A 13,744-nucleotide genomic window follows, 5' to 3' on the forward strand; every position below is an offset into this window, starting at 1 on the left:
CACCACACACACCTCCTCCAACCACTTCCCCGCTTTTTGTCTCCCTCTTTTTCGCACTCAGACTGCGCAGCTCTGTGCCAAAAACGCTCTCGGTATCACGCGCTGTAATCGTGCAACCCCCCCCGACCCCCTCAACACCCTTTGCCCCAACCCCCCTCCCCCATCCGCCTCTGCTCACACACGGTGCATCCCCCCCATCTCTCCCTCCACCCCGATAAAGGCGCTGCACGCGCCGCGATGCGTTTCACATCAATCACAGCCAAGCCAGCGCGCGCGGCGCACACAAGCGCCCCCCTCCACTCTTGTCTTGTCTTGCCTGTCTGTCAGCCGGAAAGTGCTGCTCGCGCCTCGGGTGTAGGACGCGCGCTTCTCCGCTCCATTATCTCGTTAAGAAAAAAAAGAAAGAAAGAAAAAAAAAATTTCTAATCTCGGAATCAAACCCCTGAGCCTGGCCCCCCTCCTCCCACCGGCCGGACGGCGTTGCTTCTTCTCCTCCAGCCTCCTTTTTTCTTATCCTCCCCTCGCCGAGCTCTTAAAGTTGCGGCTCCAGACTTTTCAGCGCCACTTTTCCCGCGGACAGCGCTCGCGGAGGATCCCCTCAAGCTCCACCACCCCTCGCGAAACGCGCGCGGATTCCTTGTGGATACTTATGGGAAACCAACGTTTTAGACGCTGACTTGATTTTTTTTTTTTTTTATTATTTATTTATTTTGCTCCGGAGACCCTTTCGCCACCCGCCCACCCCTCTTCCTCCTTCCCTCCCCCTCTCTTCCTCCTTCCCTCCCCCCTTCCTCAACAAGATTCGGGGCTCTGTTTGGATATGGGTCGCCTCTCATGAAAGGGATCCTTCTTGAGCCGGAGATGTAGTCGGGGTAAGTGCACGCAGCCACCCAAGCTGCGAATAAAAAAAAAAAGGGTCGTCGTCTTCTTTTCCCTTTTCTTTTAAAAACGTCGTGACTTGGTGCGGCTCAAGTCTCCCCACCGGCGGCGGCGGCGGCGATGTTGGCGAGATGTGGTGGCAGTTGTGCACCGTGGTGGTGGTGGGAAAACAATTTCTGGGGACGTACCGTCGGGAGAGATTCCTCGTGCAACTTCCACGTTTAATCGCTGTTCGATACTGGAACGAATCAAACCGTTCGTCATGTTTGCACAGGTACGAGGTAAAAGGAAAAAAAAAAAAAAAGTAGAATTCCCGGCTTCACTTGTAACGGGGGAGTGCAACGCCCAGGACTGTACATTGCGCTGATTGATTGTACGCGTTGAGACGCAGCAGCGTGTCCCTCCCTCCCCTCCCCACCTTCCTCTTCCTCTCTCTGTGTGTAGAGCTCTGTGCCTTGCTGCGCTGCAGAGGCGCCCCAAGTCTCAGCACATATGATAAAAGAATGACTCAATCTCCACGAGGCTGCTTCGGGCTTTTCTTTTCTTTTCTTTTTTTTTTTTGTAGTTTTGTTTTTGGGGTAATTATAGTTGCAGATTTGTGTTGGCGAATGAGACACACAGGTCCACACTGACTCTGGATTGAGATTGGGCAAAAAAAAAAAAGAAGAAAAGAAAAGAAAGGATAAGCTATCAAAGATGATCGTGCAAAGAGTTCTTGTGGATCCAGAACCCACCCATCTATCCATCCATCCATCCATCCATCCATCCACCCACCCTCTCCAGCTTCCCCCTCAAGATTTATCCCACTTCATCTCCACCTGTGTCTTGGTGTCTCTTCCCCTGCCAGCCCTGGAACAAGTTGAATCACACACAAGGAGGTGGTGGTGTTTTATTTTTATTTATTTATTTATTTTTTGCGAGTGCGTTGACTTGATTGCGGTCTTGCCGGTGCTCTGGGGAGGGATTGCACAGTGTGTGAACCGTGGGCTTGTCACTCACTGTGCCGTGCAGATGTGCAGCCTCCTGGCAGTGGAAGCGAGACTGGAGACGGCGTCAGAGCCGCTGATGTGAGACTGTCGCTGCCTCGTGCCCCAGAGCCAACTTTAATAGGTTACTTAGGCATGCGTGATTGGTTACTTCGAGGCCGCTACTTTGTCGACGGGCACGCTCATTGTGTTCAATTTGCATGTACAACCCTATCCACAGAGTGCTGTCAGTGAGGTGTGTTTTCGTTTTACTTATTTATTTAATTTTTTTGCAGTACAGGATACCTGACACAGGGAGACGCGGTATTAATATCGCTTCCATTTTGGGTCTGGTCCCTCGGGCCTTTTTACGCGGGGCCAGAGATTAGCTTTGCGCTAGCAATACTCTCATAGCTTCAATTCATGCTGTGTGTGCATGTGTGTGCGTGTGTGTTTACACAGCCCGTGTGTGCGAGCGTGTGCAAAGCGATTGCAGCAAAACACGCCTTTGTCCGCGTTCCCTCTGAAACCCTCAGCAAGGAGGCGGAATGTTTCTTATATCAGCCGGCAATTATCTAAAGTGTCTGACTCAGCAAAGCAGAGTTATTTATTTATTTATTTTTAATACGGGCCCCTTCCAACCACCCGCAGCTCCCCTGAGATTGGGCCCCTCGTCTCACGTCCAGGTTATTCCTGTTGGCACGCTCCTCACAAGCCGCCGTGATTGATGGCCTACCTGGATTCGGCTACAAAGCGCGCCTTAAATCTCTCCCAGGGAGTGGAAATTCTCTGTGTGCAGTTTGTAGCTGGGAGTGAGTTGCTGGGGTTTATTCAAACGGCCTCAGATTTTGCTCCTGCAAAGTGTTCGCCGGGCTTATCTTGTCCGACGAGTCAGAGTTAGCTGGGCGAGTGCGGAGTCAGCATCGAGGCCCTGCGGGTTTCGCACCAGCAGCTGCGAGGAGATCCTGTGGCATCGCCTCGTCTCCCTGCTCAATAATAGACAAGGACCCCACCTGAATAATGCAGATTGGTGTGTAGTCGCAGTAGGTGTCCCCGCCCCCCTCGAGTTGCATTCTGGCTGAAATAACACATCACATCCAGTTGATGCGTGATCAAAGCAATTAAAGCTGTTCTGGAGAGGGGGTTCCTGGCTGATTTCTTCATTTTTTGTTGTTGTTCCTCAGTCTGCAGAGAGACCCTCTCGTGCTCACATCCTCCCACCTCAGCACACATCCAAGAGCAAGACGGCAATAAACAAATGTGCGCGCCGTCTCTCCAAACGGAGCCGTGGTTTGATTCCCAATAGGCTGCTGTTGTTCCCTTTTACAAAGCCTTGCGCGGGAAATGCGTTTTAGTGTGTTTGTGTGTGTGTGCAGCGTTACAGCGCCTCGGTTCCAGCTTCATTCTCCTCCCGGCAGACACCATCTGCTCACCGGGGAGGTTTTCCAAACAATCCCATAGTAAAGGCAGGGGAAATGAGAGACATGGCTACACTACAAACGCAGTGAGCTCAGCTTTTTTTTTTTTCTTCTTTACACTGAAAAACAGGTCACTTAATATGAGAGAAAACAACTTTAAAAAATAATCACACCGCAGGAAAAAAAAAAATCTCTGCCCTGGTTGGCGCCCTCATGTTACCTTAGCCTATGTGTTGATGTATATGGTTGGATGCACAACCCTTAAATCCCCAAGGGGCAAATATATATATACATATATATATATATATATATATATGAAATTGTAAACTTTTTTTTAAGTTTATGATGTTTGTAGGGAAGAATTAATAATAAAACAAAAATGAATTGCTTTCTACCGTTCTGTCCAAACGGCTATTACTGGCAAGTTGTGAACCAGGTGTTATGAAGAAGTTCCCATTCAAAAACAAACAAACAAAAAACTCCTGAGTGCCCTGACTTTCAGTAAAAAGTAACAAGAAAAGGACGGAGAAATATTGTTTTGATTTTTAAAAAAAAACCCGAACTGGCCCATGCTCTAATTGGTGTTTGTGCATCTCTGTGCATGTGTGTGGGTGGGAGCTGACTTATTAGCCGAACTGCTGCCCACCACCAGGGGGCAGTTGGGTCAGTTATTTTGGCTTTGCTTGGCATGAGAATCCACGCATGTTGGAGGTCAGTGATGGACAACAGTAAACAACCTCTTTCCAATGAGTCTTAACAGCTTGATGGTCAGATTGGTAAAAAAAAATGAAGGAAAGAAAAGAAAGCGGTGCAGCAGCCATGTGAATGTCAGTCGGACGTGAGACCTTTCACCTGATTTTGCAGGAAACAAGAAGCTGTTTGATGAAGACGCTCAGTCTTCTGGATTTAGTCCTGTGGAAGTCTGCTACGAAGCCTGGGGAAGGTGGTTTTAATACAACATTCATCAAGTAATTCTCAGGCTTATGACCGAAGCAGACACTCTGCTGGCCAGATAAGCACATGATGAATGGGGAAAGTATATGTTTTCCATCTGACCCCGTCGTCTTCTGAGGAGCAACGGGCAGCTGCTGTGCAGCGCCTGGGGGAGCAGATCTGGATCTTTATGGGCACGCTGGGTCAGGGACACTGACTGGATATCAACCTATGGGTGTTTTTTTTCTTTTTGTTGGTCAATGGAGAAACTGGAGCGCTGACTAGAAGCCCACGCAGACGCGGGGAGAACGTGTGAACTCAACACAGCAAGCTTCTCCCCAGGAACCGAACCTTGGAGCTTACGAGGCAACCGCACTGCACCAATGTGAGGAACACCCATTGTTAATTTTTATTCTGCGCACCAGCCAAAATATCCTCTGTGTCAACGCGCTAGCTTGACTTTGTGTGCAACAGCGCTGCCCACTCTGTTTCGGTTCCACGGCGCTTCCTTGATCCTCAAAATCTGTATTTTGCGAAAAGGCAAACCAGCGCCAATCGTGACACAGATGGTGAAATACTTGGATGCCAGTGCTGCCGGCGCGTGTGCGTACACATATTTGATTCTTCATGGTAAGCGCTGACAAAATGTTGCCCGTGTTTATGCTAATAGTTAGGTGATTTGTGAAATTACATCAGCATGATTTTTTTTTAAAATAGCCCACCAGCTGGCAGACAGAAGGGTTTGTTTTAAATGTTTGTCCTTGTGCGGCGCAACAACGCAGGCAGACGGCGTTATCTTGCGGGGGTTTATTTTTTTTCGGCGTGAGGTGGTAAATTTCATGGAGCGCAACAGGTAGAAATTACACTCTTAAATGGGAGTCTAATGTTGTTTTAATGCATCTTTGACGCAGAAATCTGCCAAATATTGACTTGCCGGTGATTAGTATGAATTACACGCGTGGAGTGGACGCGGCCCCTATTATATCTCGGACATGCCATTAATTTCCAGAATGGTGCAGAGAAAACCGATTGGATTTGCGATCATTAGCCGGGAAGAGGAACAACAAGGAGGCTCCACAGGAGCCGCGTTGCTTGCGCGCTTCCTGAGTCATCGTGCACACGGAGCCTTCCTCAGGCAGCGTTGTGTGAAATGGAGTGTGAAATGAGTGCATTTAACATCCCTGCATTGGATCATACTGTATGCGTTATGTTACGCCGGGGTTCGAGAGCTACAACTTGCCTCACGGCCGCGACTTCTGTCCTCGGCTTGCGCTCGCTACCTCTCAAAGACCGTTCGGCGGCCACCTCCCGACTGTCCGATACACAGTACGGTGCGGACGGGTCAAACACTTAGGCCAACATTTTATTTATTTATTTGTAAATCATGATAACAATAGTTTGGATACTAAGACAAAAAAAAAAAATCCTGTTTTGAGAACATTTATGGCTCCATGTGACCAGATAACTGAAATAGCAGCCCACTGCTTTGTGGCGGTGATGTTTAAATGAATAATTATGTAAAAACCAATTATACGACGGCTGCCTCTGGGGTCCACTAGAAGGCGTTACTAATCGTCAAGACACGCTGCCACAATAACACTTAAGTTTTCTCCATTATAACGTATTGTAAGTGGTTTAAGATGAATGGCAACAGCAGAAACGAATCGGGGGGGAAGGCAGGTAGGAAATCCAAGAATAGACACTGTTTCTGCACCGTGGCACTGTTTAACTATCATACAGGGAGCTCTGGGCACGAGTCCCAGAACAGATTTATCGCTCCTCTCTTTAACTTTCCCCCACAATAACTGCCTTCTAAAGAATTGAATAAAGTGGAGGGGGAACGCGGGCTTTCAAGTGGAAATGAAGCACCCAAGACTGAAATTACAGAGAGTGTACACAAGTTTAGAACGCATATTCTCCAGGTCTTGTTTTTTTTATTTGGATTTCTTCTTCCCCCGTTCTTTGGTGGGGTGTATTACTGTAACATAGAGTTGTTTTTTTGTCACAAAGCACAACAGTGTAGGAAATGGCAAACCGTAGCTGACAGTGACGGATGCACAAAAACAAATATCGCCATTTTCCTACAGAGCCAACAAGCCCTCACACCAAAGATAGACTCTGCTGTATGTAAGGAAAAAAAAAAACAAAGTGTTGCTTGCCCCCGCTGTGGTGGGCTGCTGGCCAGTTAAGCCCTGTGATACTGTTTATGCTGTAAAAGGCCACATAAGGGTATGAAAAGTATATTATTATGGTAAGAGCGATGAAAAACTGTGGATGCAATATGCATTTCTATCAAATGCGTGTCGACTTTTCATCGGATCTTTCTGCCGGGTTTCCTGCGGTCATGGACAAATGGGATTCGTTCTGTGGAGGGGTAACGCCTTCGAGGGAGGGGGCCACCCGGGGACGTGGGCCACGCACATTATGCTGCATGCCCAGAGGTGTAAACAGCCACCTGCTGCTGCTGCCGCTGCCAAATGGCAGCACAAGAGTGAACCAAGGCTGTAAAGCTGAAGTTGTTAAAAAAAAAAAAAAATCCCAAAACAAAAGAAAAAGCTGAATAGTACCAAAGACTGCAGCAGTGTGGATCCTCTGTGTGTTTGCAGGGCTGGACATTACTTTTCTTATCCATAATTGATGCGGCACACTGGCACTGTACACTGAAAATGTACGGCAGTATCCACAACAATGTACAGTCAAAATGGCGGGTGAACATAAATTGGAGCTTTTTTTATGCAAGCTCAATTCTTTAAGCGGCCCTTTTGGAAGTGCTCTCAGGAATGTTTGCATTTCTTGAAAAACCTTGGGGTCCTTTCTATGACGGCAGTGCCATTCATGGTCCACGTGTTGAGAACGTGATTTCCATAGAGGCTCCCCGGTCGTATCCAGCACTACACGGAGGCGGATAAGGCGGCGCATTAGGTTATGAGAGGCAGGAGCACTAACAAGGTGCATCGGGCCTGAAGGGCCGAAATACACCAAGCATCAATGTGAAATGGAGAGAATGAGGCCTGTCTTCCTCATGTCAAAATAAAATGCTGCGCCTGAATGTGTTTCTCTTTCCTTGGCTGTCATAAAAGGAGAGCTGCCACCGACTCCTGCGCTCCTGTATTTTTCTCCCAAAGAGTGACAAAGGGGATGAGGAAGATGAGAGCTGTGGCTGAGAAGCGGAGCTGTCACAGCCCAGCTGTTAAAATATCACATGCGTCCTTCTTTTCCTTTTAAAAAATCACAGTGTTGCCTAATTTTAGATTCTTTTCGGAGCATATTATACTTATTATTTACTTATTTAGATTTTTTTAACATAATAGAATGGTAGTGGGTGGAACTAGAGTAATGTAATGCAAAAAAAATAAGTTGTGTTAGACCTGAAGGACACAATTGAATGCCTCTACCATGTTTTTGCGGCATACAGTATTGAATAACAAGTCAGTCACAAAGGTGTCTTTCTGGCTTTTACTCGATACTCTCAAATTTTAGTGTTGCACCTCATGCTGAGCAACACATTTTCCAGCTGTGAAAAGAAGGCAGGTCTGTTTAGTATGCACGGCAATTCAACCTGGATTTAGATGCAGCGACAAACTGCTTTTTTTTCTTTCTCAAGATTGAATTTCAAAAGTGTTCTGGCAGCAGCGTATTAATATCTCTCGTGGAAATAGGCAGCTTTTTAATGCAGTGAAGGTCACAGGCACTCGGGCTTCTTTTCTTGTTTGTGAGTGTGTATGTGTGTGAAAGCTTTGATGATATCTTAGCTTGTACATGGTAAAATTGCTAAATTCCTCATTGTTATGCTCTCAGTGACGGCGTTGTTACAGATTTTTTGGGGGGGTGATTTGTTCCCACAGAACGGTCAATCTCTTCTGACTAATGCCTGCCAAACACTGGGCCTTTCATCCCAAACTGTGAGACCTTTGAAAACCTTTGAAATGCTTCCAAAGTGTTTCCCATCTGTAAACTATGCTATTCACTATGCAATTAAAAAGAAAGAAAGAAAGAAAGAAAGAAAGAAAGAAAGAAGGCATGCGCGGAAAAAAATTATATATTGTAAGTCAAATAAATGGATGTGGCAAGCAACATAAAAACACTACTAGCTTAAAAAACTTGAGGGAAAACGCGGCACTTGCGTTTTTATTATTCCGTTTGTAAATTTGCTTGACATTATGCTAAAGCTCGGCTACTCCCCACAGTACAGTGGGGATGTTGAAACATTACACATGCACATAAACAAAAACCCCACCAAGACGGACAGACGCGTTCTCACAGCTTTGGTATCGCGATAATTGAAATGGCGATGTTTCCCGAACCAAAACCTGACCTACTTTACGGTGAACCCTATTATTTTCCTCCATCACATCCAGTGGGGGCCACTGGTAGCAACCTGCCTCTTCCTCTTCTGAAGCCTTTTCCATCTTTGTTCATACAAGCCTGGTTTTAAGCTTTCCATTCAAAGCCACTGAAGGCAGCACTCGGCAGGTGGATGATCCAGGTCGTGTGGGTGGATGCAGTCATTTCTAATGAGGCCTTGTAAATGCCTTACTTTTATCTGGCTTGAGGCGCCGTTGCCCCGCTCCCGTCTTGGGGTCAACGCGATTAATTCCCCGCGTCAGGGGGAAGTTTTTAGCTTTGAGAAGGGCGTCCTCAGTTACATTCTTTCTCGACAGTCCCTCTCTCTTGTCTGGATGACGCAGGTGCCGCTTCAATTACTAGCGTCCCTGGCGAAAGACGTATGGTGCCGTAACTGAGGGGTGCTGGCAGCTGCCAGCGGCGGTTGCTCCTCCGCAGGCTGCCAGGAAGGTGTTTGATTTAAAAAAATAAATAAATAATAAAAAAAATCTTTGAAATAGATTTCCGCTGCTCTCTGTGATGAGATTAGCGAAGAATCGACGGAACATGACGGGAGCTTTATAGCCGCTATATGGCTGATGTGCCTGAGAATTAGAATCTATGGGAGCCAAAGTGGAGCGGGAGTCCTCCCATGTCCTGTGGTGATTCGTTTAAGTCGGCAACGGTTGATTAAACTACCTCTGCCTTCTTCTTCTTTTTTTTTTTTTTTTTTTTTTTAACAAAGGGTGACAGTTTGTCAGTGAAACATGTTTCACCTGAGTCGCTCCGTTTAACGTCCCGCTGTGGCAGTCAGAGAGATGCGCAAAGACGTCCGTGTGGAAAATGCACCTCCATGTTGAGTCTCGTAATAATTGGGCTTTCACGTCGTGGATCACGATGCACCTTGGCAAATGCCTCGTCTTCTCTTTGCTTTAACTTTTAATTTATGGCCGACAGGAGAGGAAGGAAGCCAGTGTAGAGGGAGCCATGCAGAATTAATGTGCACGAGATACTTGGTAGTTTCTTTTTTCTCTCTCTTTTTTTTTTTTTTAAATTGAAACTGCAGCAAACACACCGAGCGGCTTGAGCCGACTTATCAGCTTTCACACATGTTAATATTTACCGAATCGCGGCACTATTCCCTTAATCCTCTTCTGGCGAGTGCCATTAGGAGAGGCTTCCTTCAATAAAAATTAATAAAACATACGTCCTCGGGCCACCTGCTGTGCGGCCTGTGCAGAAAAAAAAAAAAAAAAAGATGGTTAAAGTCCTGAGAGAATCTGTGTCAACCGCATCCGCCCACAACCCCGCTCGCGTACAATGAGTGGCACTTACAACACATGGTACAGTACGTGCCCAGCATTGAATGGCGTGCGTGCACGAGCGAAGGCTCAAACCCCGCAAATCTGCAACGTGCGTCATATATCTACAAACACAGAGGCAAATCACAAAGGAGCGCACGGCTCAAGGGGGGGTGCGGAAGGAGAAGGATGGGATGGGGTGGGCGGGAGAGTGTGGGAGAGGGAAGGTGGTGCGAAGGAAGAAAAAAAAATGAAGGCATTGAGTCCGCGAGCTGCGTGAGAGCGAGAGCTTCTTCTCCCGAGATCCCCCCCACCCCCCCGACCACCGTGGGCGTTGTCTCTCGGCGAGGGACGCTCGTCAACTCCGGCGGCAGTGCAGCCCGGGCGCGAGGATTAATGAAAAGCTTGGTCCTCGCTGTGGAAAGAGCATCTCCTCGATCTGCTCTCGGCACAAAAGGCGCGCGCCGGGCGCCGCCGACTTGTGGTCGCCTGCAGCGCCGTCTTCGCGAGGCGTTCGCTGACTGCCGCGTTCCCCAGGCCCTGCTCCACGGAACTCCCACACTTTTTTTTTTTGTTTTGTTTTCACGAGAGCCGTTCCTCGGCGCTGAGACGGAATAGGGCGCACGACAGGAGGTCCGGGGCGAGCTACACTGTTTGAAATGAGCACTCTGAAGTGCTCGTTGGGGCTAATGTGCGAGCATGACGTGCGAAATGCAGATGGAGGCCAGGTTGGGATCTTCTCAGCTGAGCGAAGCGGTATGGTGCGGCTGTTTTGCTTTCTTTTTTTTCTTCATTCAATTCAACCACAAGAACCAAGAGAAAAAAAAAATACGACCTAATATCTTGTTTCACAATAATGGGGGACAAAAGTAAGAAGCTAGTTGACCATAAAACACTGGAAAGCTATTATACGTTTTATTATGCAACCAGAAAAGCCACGTGGAAATTAAAATATCTTCTTTTTTTTTCCTCCGAGTGTGTGCTGCCCAAGACGGGTAGCGGCACATAAAGGTTATTGCTAACATAAAAAAATGATTAAAAGCAATAAAATGTAGCCGTCGCAGTACAAATATCACAGTCGCAAATCACCGCAGCTTCCAGGTAGAGCAGCTCAGTCGAGACGACGGGCCACTGATGGACCCATCACCACGTGAGTCCGTGTGGACGTGAAACCACCAATCAGAGCAGCTCCATTGGCTCCCGTGTGCTAAAGTTAACCTCCGACATACATACCGATGATTGATTTCCTGCTTGTATCGATAGATGCGCTTGCCTCGCCCTTCCTCTGCCACAGCTTCTTTGGTTCTGAGCATGGTCCCCATCACATGACCGCAACCAGGCTGCTTGCCAGTTTACTTGCCGGAGCCTCTGCAGGTCGAACGCGGCGCACCTGAAGCACCAGCTCAGGTGCTGAAGTGGTGTAATGGACTGAAAAGGAAAGGGAAAAAGAAGAAGATGAGGAAGAAAAAAAAAACAAGGCCGGATGACTCCAAGTGTTTTCCACGAGAGCTGGATGTTAGTCTAGCATCTGCACCTGGTGAATTATTCAGAGTAAACGCTTGTAATTACACAGGCCCGACAGCGAGGGGGCCATCGGGGCTGCGGTCCATCGAGATGCGTCTTAAGGGGAGGTGGGGGGGAGGGATTCGCGGGAGTTTGTGACCAACTCGTTCCGGGAACAACCCCCCCTCCACCCCCTCCCCGACTCCCCCTTCAGCTCTGTCAGCAGTTTCCCTCCTGTGAGTGGCTGGCGTCAGGCCGGCCCTCCTGGAGCTTTTAAAAGCCTGTTAGGAGTCCGTGGGAGAGAGGCGGGACCCTCCATCCCCGACCGCCGTCGTTCCCCCGAAGCCTCCGCACGCAATCACAGCTTCTCAGGATGTCAGCCAGCATGACTGTAACACCCCCCCCCCCCCTCCTCACCACCCGATGAGTTGCCGTCCACCTCTACCAGCCTGACCACTCGGTACGTTTATATGCACAGCTTCGTGGAGCTAAGCTATGAAGCTTAATCGGACCTCTGCCACTGAGAAAGTCGGAATTACTGACGGGAGCGTGTCCTCCTCAACAGTAGGGGGCGGTATGCATCTTGAGTGGGTTGATATACGGCCAAATTTCTGGTTGATCTTTTGCGTTGCATAATAATAAACAACTGGAGTGCGATACTAATACCGGTGTTGTGTCATTACCATTCCCGCCACCATCAGCAGATTTGTCACAAATTCACAAACATGCACGGCATATTACTGGCGATTTTAAGCCGCAGCCCACATCTACCGCGGCGGGTTTGCTTGCTAAGTGAGTGCTGCGTACTAGACTGACGTTGAAAAAAGAAAGTAAAGGAAATATGACACAAATTTATGTCACACTGAGCTCCATTTCGCTGCTCTCCATTTCACTTCACTTCAACAAAAAATAAGTTAAAACAGTAAAACATCTATTTCCTGTCTACCTCTGTGAGCCACCGAGACTCACACAAGTCTGGAAAGCTTTCCATGCATGCAGGTAACATTTTGATTGATCTGGCTTGAGACAACTTGTTAACCCTCGACTGTGTAAATTGTGAGTGGGAGTAACGCGTTCACATACATATCAGTTGTCTGGTTATAGTCAGATTGCGCAAACAGTTTTTCCCAAGTGTCATGTAAATGCAGTGACTCCGAGAAGGGCGAAGGCTCTCTTCGGGCTTCGAGGTGCCTTTCAAGGCTTTGCGGCAGCCGCACGTGGGCGGCGACTGACAACGCAGAGGGCAACTCGGCTCTGATTCATTTGTTTGTGTAAAAGCACGGAATGACTAACTCAGCAGAAACGAGACGCTGTTAAGGCTTCAAATCAGACCCAAATGTCACGTTTATTTTTTACCCCTTTCTCCCCACGTAAGATGACGGGCGATACGAGGCCCTGCTCTACTGTCTCCTGTCCGGCTCGGTACGTCTGTCGAGGTGAAATGGCAGCGCCGCAAATTCAGGCCGACAGCCGAGGGTCCCCTGGGGGCGGTGTCGGGGATTTGGGGGGGTGACTAAGTGGCATCAGCCTGTCACGTTGGCGCACTGTTGCCGACAAGGTGATGATGAACACCTTTCATTTAAAAGGCAGGAGGCTGGATTTTTCCTTGTGTTTGAACCCCGAAAAATTCAACGTGACTTTACATCCCAGGAAGTCCCTTCATGTTGCACTTAAAAATTCATGGGACGTTCAGGGAGAGAGGTGCACTCCGGCTCCTGAATAAAAAGCATTAAAAAGTTTGAGGCTTGTCGCAGGCTGTCAACACGGCAGACAACAGCAGCAAACGGAACTTTGGATCGGTCCGGTCGTTAAAGTGCACACCGGGGCAGCCTCCAATCTCTTTATGGGGACTGCAGAGCGAGAGGAAGAAAAAAAAATTAAAGAAAAAAATGTTGGCAAGAGGATGAGGAAAAAAATGCTGATTCTAGTTGTCCTTAATCGTGGCCGTCTCGCTCATCTAATTAGGCGTGACACAAAGTTTGATTTGTCCCTTTCGCCGAGTTCTGGGGGGTAGAATTTAAAATCGGGCAATAAGGTTAATAGTGAGCGGCGTCCGGCGTCGAATGCAGCAGATTTGCCGGCGTTCCGTCTTTTGGAATGACGTTTCGGAGCTTCCCTCAGAATGAATTCTTAGCAGAGATGTCAACTTTTCTGCTTGCCTTCACGCCAGTGCAAAATTTTAAGGCAGCTGTTTTTTTGCCTGTTGGGATGTGACAAGGAAAAAAAACTAAAAAAAATCAAATCTGATGCCAGAATTCTCCTGGACCGACCCGGTGAGCCACCTGCCCAAATGGAGCAACAGCAATAGTGACTGAAGCAACAGTGGCAGCGCTGCTGCCGCTGCTGCCGATGCCTCCGCTGATAGAAATACCAATGCAAACACAATTATGCAGTGGTGTGCTCTGTAAGATCTTGAAAAAAA

The 13,744-nt window shown here is 48.0% G+C and overlaps 2 protein-coding genes across 2 annotated transcripts in view; both read left to right on the forward strand.

The window, feature by feature from the left end:
* phc2b (polyhomeotic homolog 2b (Drosophila)) overlaps nt 1-13,744 on the forward strand; it is a 335,956-nt gene that overhangs the window by 163,183 nt on the left and 159,029 nt on the right. The gene's annotated exons all lie outside the window — the stretch shown is intronic.
* The window catches only part of LOC142887339 (metabotropic glutamate receptor 4-like), a 147,523-nt gene continuing 134,503 nt past the window's right edge, over nt 725-13,744 (forward strand). The window contains exon 1 of the mRNA XM_076024908.1: nt 725-872. The gene's annotated coding sequence lies outside the window, so the exon portion shown is untranslated. The remainder of the gene's footprint in view (nt 873-13,744) is intronic.

The sequence above is a fragment of the Nelusetta ayraudi genome, unplaced genomic scaffold (genome assembly GCF_046127955.1).
Source record: "Nelusetta ayraudi isolate G7.1 ecotype Tasmania unplaced genomic scaffold, CSIRO-AGI_Nayr_v1 ptg000017l, whole genome shotgun sequence".
Classification (NCBI taxonomy): Eukaryota; Metazoa; Chordata; class Actinopteri; order Tetraodontiformes; family Monacanthidae; genus Nelusetta; species Nelusetta ayraudi.